The sequence below is a fragment of the Ctenocephalides felis genome, unplaced genomic scaffold (assembly GCF_003426905.1).
Source record: "Ctenocephalides felis isolate EL2017-DRISC unplaced genomic scaffold, ASM342690v1 CF-g0.4_SCAFFOLD_01886, whole genome shotgun sequence".
NCBI classification, from domain to species: Eukaryota; Metazoa; Arthropoda; class Insecta; order Siphonaptera; family Pulicidae; genus Ctenocephalides; species Ctenocephalides felis.
The window spans coordinates 137,596,277-137,602,517 of NW_020538040.1; the positions used below are offsets into that span (position 1 = coordinate 137,596,277).

At 40.3% G+C, this 6,241-nt stretch overlaps 1 non-coding gene and 1 pseudogene across 1 annotated transcript; both read left to right on the forward strand.

The window, feature by feature from the left end:
• The first annotated feature begins 4,920 nt into the window (after window positions 1–4,920).
• LOC113378998 lies at window positions 4,921–5,075 on the forward strand. Its single transcript, XR_003367309.1, has one exon. It is a non-coding gene; the product is annotated as a 5.8S ribosomal RNA (ribosomal RNA).
• Window positions 5,076–5,403: 328 nt separating this feature from the next.
• The window catches only part of LOC113378967, a 3,691-nt pseudogene continuing 2,853 nt past the window's right edge, over window positions 5,404–6,241 (forward strand).

Consider the following 6,241-nt stretch of genomic DNA (forward strand, 5'->3'; position numbering starts at 1 on the left):
ACATGTCAAAATGCAAAGTGCGGCTAGGTTGGAGCAACACTCTTCACGATTCGATATTTCTCTAACGAAAACATATAAAGTATTATACATCATTAGAAAGGTCTCAAAATTCTTAGTTCTTTTTCCATATATCACAACTTCGAATTTTGCACGGTGTGGCCTACAGGCGAGTTGCCGACGTGAAAATTTGGAAAAATCGGAAAATCTAGAGAAAATTATATGAACACACTTAACCATTTATATACCATTTTATTCTGCATCTTTCGTACGAACAAAGTTTTTTCGTATTTTTTACGGTTTTTATGTTATAGAGCAATATGTGTAGATGTTAACATGTCAAAATGCAAAGTGCGGCTAGGTTGGAGCAACACTCTTCACGATTCGATATTTCTCTAAAGAAAACATATAAAGTATTATACATCATTAGAAAGGTATCAAAATTCTTAGTTCTTTTTCCATATATCTCAACTTCGAATTTTGCACGGTGTGGCCTACAGGCGAGTTGCCGTCGTGAAAATTTGGCAAAATCGGAAAATCTCGAGAAAATTATATGAACACACTTAACCATTCATATACCATTTTATTCATAATTTTATTCTGCATCTTTCGTACGAACAAAGTTTTTTCGTATCTTTTACGGTTTTTATGTTATAGAGCAATATGTGTAGATGTTAACATGTCAAAATGCAAAGTGCGGCTAAGTTGGAGCAACACTCTTCACGATTCGATATTTCTCTAAAGAAAACATATAAAGTATTATACATCATTAGAAAGGTCTCAAAATTCTTAGTTCTTTTTCCATATATCACAACTTCGAATTTTGCACGGTGTGGCCTACAGGCGAGTTGCCGTCGTGAAAATTTGGAAAAATCGGAAAATCTCGAGAAAATTATATGAACACACTTAACCATTCATATACCATTTTATTCATAATTTTATTCTGCATCTTTCGTACGAACAAAGTTTTTTCGTATCTTTTACGGTTTTTATGTTATAGAGCAATATGTGTAGATGTTAACATGTCAAAATGCAAAGTGCGGATAGGTTGGAGCAACACTCTTCACGATTCGATATTTCTCTAAAGAAAACATATAAAGTATTATACATCATTAGAAAGGTCTCAAAATTCTTAGTTCTTTTTCCATATATCACAACTTCGAATTTTGCACGGTGTGGCCTACAGGCGAGTTGCCGTCGTGAAAATTTGGAAAAATCGGAAAATCTAGAGAAAATATATGAACACACCTAACCATTTATATACCATTTTATTCGTAATTTTATTCTGCATCTTTCGTACGAACAAAGTTTTTTCGTATCTTTTACGGTTTTTATGTTATAGAGCAATATGTGTAGATGTTAACATGTCAAAATGCAAAGTGCGGCTAGGTTGGAGCAACACTCTTCACGATTCGATATTTCTCTAAAGAAAACATATAAAGTATTATACATCATTAGAAAGGTCTCAAAATTCTTAGTTCTTTTTCCATATATCACAACTTCGAATTTTGCACGGTGTGGCCTACAGGCGAGTTGCCGTCGTGAAAATTTGGAAAAATCGGAAAATCTAGAGAAAATTATATGAACACACCTAACCATTTATATACCATTTTATTCGTAATTTTATTCTGCATCTTTCGTACGAACAAAGTTTTTTCATATCTTTTACGGTTTAAGAGAAAATCGAGGAAAACTGGTTTGAACATTTATTGTAAAATTAGAAAATTTAAACAAATAATTATAAAAAATAATATAACTATATATAAAATTCGTTTTATATTCATTGAGATCTATAAAAATCAATAAATACATAATTTTATGCAAAAGTTTAAAAAACCCAAAAAACACCTAAAAACTCAATAATTAACTATAATTCATATTGTCCATATATATAAAACTGTTTGAACATCTAACAAAATTTTCGACAAAAATTTTTCTATCATAAGGGTTCACAGTTCGAAATTTTCCCAGACTTTTGTCTTGACGATTCACACCGTAACCCGGAGCGACGCCTCGCCGCAGGTCAAAATCACATCGCTTGGGACTCAGTCGAATACTTACGCTTACTGTGGCCGCGCGCCTTATATAGGGGGATAGGTCGTGTCGAGTGCGATGCGAGCAAGCTCAGGCTAAAGTACGCTATGTTGTTCGGGCGGGTACGGATATCATTCCCCGGTGTAGTTTTTACATCATATTCGATACTTTTAGTCTGTCAATGATATATTAGCGTAACTTTTAATAATGTTGTGAGCCACATCTAGAATTATATACCCCGTATATATTCGGATGCTGGTTTGCGGCTATAGCTGGTGGTAGGATCATTCGTTTTTAAACGTTCGATCAGAGAGAGTTGAAATTATTTGGGTCTGCGGACCGCAAATATGAAATCTATATATTTTAATAATATAGAATTTTACAAATTGACTACGGTCAAATATATGTGAATGTAGCAGAACTAGCAAGCTTCTCGCAGCGATGTCTTTCGTTTAATGAACGTTTGATCGGAGCGAGTTGAAATTATTTGGGTCTGCGGACCGCAAAATAAAATCTATATATTTTATAATATAGGATTTACAAATGGACTAAAGTCAAATAGATGGGTGGTGCAGCAGAACTGACGAAGCTTCTCGCACCGAGGATCATTCATTTATGAACGTTCGATCGGTGCGAGTTAAAATTATTTGGGTCTGCTGACCACAAATATGAAATCTTGTGATTACTCGACAAATTATTGCTGTAATCAAGTGCGCTCCTATAGTATAATATACTGTGGGCAAAAGCTTCTGGCAATGATCATTCGTTTCATTAACGTTTGACCGGAGCTAGTCGCAAAAAATATTGCGCAGTGTGCAAAAGCAGCGTGACGCAGTTTACAACCGCTTAGCGCTCTTATGCATTGTGTGAGAGCACTGCCATGTATATCTGCTCGGTATCGCCAGATGCCTGAGCGAATGACGAAGTTCGTTGTGAAAACGGCGTTCTTTTTGAATATTATACTTTAAACGCATAGCTCAATCAATTCTTTGGGCGCTAGATGAAAGTCTAGTGTTTTAAAGTCGATTGTAGTAAACGCTTGCGTTAGTATTCTATATACTCTGCACATTTTATTCAAATTGTGCGAATTTGAACATTCGCTTCATTGCGTTGTTTTAAGAAAATGAAAAATCAGCGAAAGCAGATTTTTTAATCTCACCACAGTGAAATATTCATATTTCAATTTTAAAGCGAGGACGTTTGTTTTTGGACCACAACGTACTCTAAAATTGCTAAAGTGGTTGCGCGTCCTAGAGAATTTATTTTCTTGCGACCCGCCATATAGCCTGTCCAGACCATCGCGGTGATGGTTCGCACGGTAACCCGAGGCGACCCGTCGCTGCAGGTCAAACTGTCGTAGACCGTGTCTAGAATAATATACGCCGTATATGTTCGGATGTCGGTTTACGGCCGGGTTCTGGACCTTATTTATAAGTGTTCAACCATACTGTACAGCATATCCGCGGGCATGTGTCGTTGACGCAAAGACTCTTATGCGGAAAATAAAATATACAAATGCAATCAACTCAATACTCTCCGAGCGAGAATAAAAGTTAGTTATAACGATGAATTCTTATAATGAATTCGCCCCGACGTTTTCAATCTAACGAAGGGTAAAGAGACTGTTTGAAATTAACTGGGTCTGCGGACCGCAAATTTCATGTACGGACCGCCGTTTCGACGGTTGTTAAAGGTCTAGCCTCTGTGTAAGCGCAGAATATATAAAATATCAAGTCGCGATGTAAACTGTTCGTTATGTTCCAGGGAATATCGTACGACTCAGATATATATATGTAAGAAAATTCGTTGTTTAGAAATATTCATCGAACTTTTCTATACAAAGTGTGGTCTCTCGGGTGACGCCGAGGGACATTTACGCACTATGCTATTATATATATATATAGCACCCAGGTGATCCTGCCAGTAGTATATGCTTGTCTCAAAGATTAAGCCATGCATGTCTCAGTGCAAGCCACATTAAGGTGAAACCGCGAATGGCTCATTACATCAGTTATGGTTCCTTAGATCGTACCCACATTACTTGGATAACTGTGGTAATTCTAGAGCTAATACATGCAAATAGAGTTCCGACCAGAGATGGAAGGAATGCTTTTATTAGATCAAAACCAATCGGTGGCGGGCTTGCCTTGCTCACCGTTTGACTTGGTGACTCTGAATAACTTTGTGCCGATCGCACGGTCTAGTACCGGCGACGCATCATTCAAATGTCTGCCTTATCAACTGTCGATGGTAGTTTCTGCGACTACCATGGTTGTTACGGGTAACGGGGAATCAGGGTTCGATTCCGGAGAGGGAGCCTGAGAAACGGCTACCACATCCAAGGAAGGCAGCAGGCGCGCAAATTACCCACTCCCGGCACGGGGAGGTAGTGACGAAAAATAACGATACGGGACTCATCCGAGGCCCCGTAATCGGAATGAGTACACTTTAAATCCTTTAACGAGGATCTATTAGAGGGCCAGTCTGGTGCCAGCAGCCATTGAAATTTATACTTTAAACGCATAGCTCAATCAATTCTTTGGGCGCTAGATGAAAGTCTAGTGTTTTAAAGTCGATTGTAGTAAACGCTTGCGTTAGTATTCTATATACTCTGCACATTTTATTCAAATTGTGCGAATTTGAACATTCGCTTCATTGCGTTGTTTTAAGAAATGAAAAATCAGCGAAAGCAGATTTTTCAATCTCACACACAGTGAAATATTCATATTTCAATTTTGAAACGAGATTTTGTATCTCGGACCGAAACGCGAAAGCTTTACGGTGTACTAATTGTAACCATAATAATCATACTAGTTTCAGAATCGCCCGAGTTATCTTAAACGATTTCGAGGGAATCACGATCGAAACATGTATAAATATATATAAAATCACCCTGAACGGTGGATCACTTGGCTCGTGGGTCGATGAAGAACGCAGCTAATTGCGCGTCGACATGTGAACTGCAGGATACATGAACATTGACATTTCGAACGCACATTGCGGTCCTCGGATACTGTTCCCGGACCACCTCTGGCTGAGAGTCGTATAACATTACCAGACTGCCGCTTGCTTTAAACGGCTTGCCGGCGAATGATGGAGTTTCGCGTATATGCGTGCTCTTAAATAATTCACTCAACGTGTGAGCCAGTCCACTTTGCAACATCGGACATTTCCGTTCGTTGACGTTCTGTGGGATTACGGCGCGGTTGTGTGTCCTAGAGATTTTATATTCTTGCGACCCTCCCAATAACCGGAAACCCGAACTCTTCGAAATGCGGTTTCGTTCCGGCAAATTTGGACGATTCAAAGGTTCCTCGTCGATTTTGTGTGCGCTTGCTTACTAACGTTTGCAAGCACATCATAATCATAATACGACCTCAGAGCAGATGAGATTACCCGCTGAATTTAAGCATATTACTAAGCGGTGGAAAAGAAACTAACTAGGATTCCCTAGTAGCGGCGAGCGAACAGGGAGAGCCCAGCACTAAATCCCGCGGCCGGAGACGGACGCTGGGAAATGTAGTGTTAGGGAGGATCCGATTATCTCGGTGCGTTTCGGCGAGTTCAAGTCCATCTTGAATGGGGCCATTTACCCATAGAGGGTGCCAGGCCCGTAGCGACCGTTGCGCGTATCGAGAGGATCTCTCCTCAGAGTCGAGTTGCTTGAGAGTGCAGCTCTAAGTGGGTGGTAAACTCCATCTAAATATGACCACGAGACCGATAGCGACAAGTACCGTGAGGGAAAGTTGAAAAGAACTTTGAAGAGAGAGTTCAAGAGTACGTGAAACCGTTCAGGGGTAAACCTGAGAAACCCGAAAGATCGAAAGAGAGCTTCAATGTTATCGTTGTCTTCCATTTATTGGCGTGCGATTGACCGGGATTCGTCCTGCGATACGCCGTCGGTTATGCGTTAGGCGGCGATGGCATGCACTTCTCTCTCAGTAGGACGTCGCGACCCGTTTGGTGTCGATCTACGACCGCGGCGGTAGCCTGTCACAAATTTATTTGCGTCAGACCCCGCGTGCTCCGGTCGACTGCCAGACGGTATAAACGATATGGTATAGGGTCGCTTTTAAGCGTTCGGCCGGTTGCAAGCACGGACGGTTATTGGTCGTCGGACCTGGTCCGGCATCGATGCCGCCTCGAGCTGTTAGCTGCCGTGTCCTCGGACGGACTCTATTACCGGTCAGCGATGCTATTGCTTTGGGTA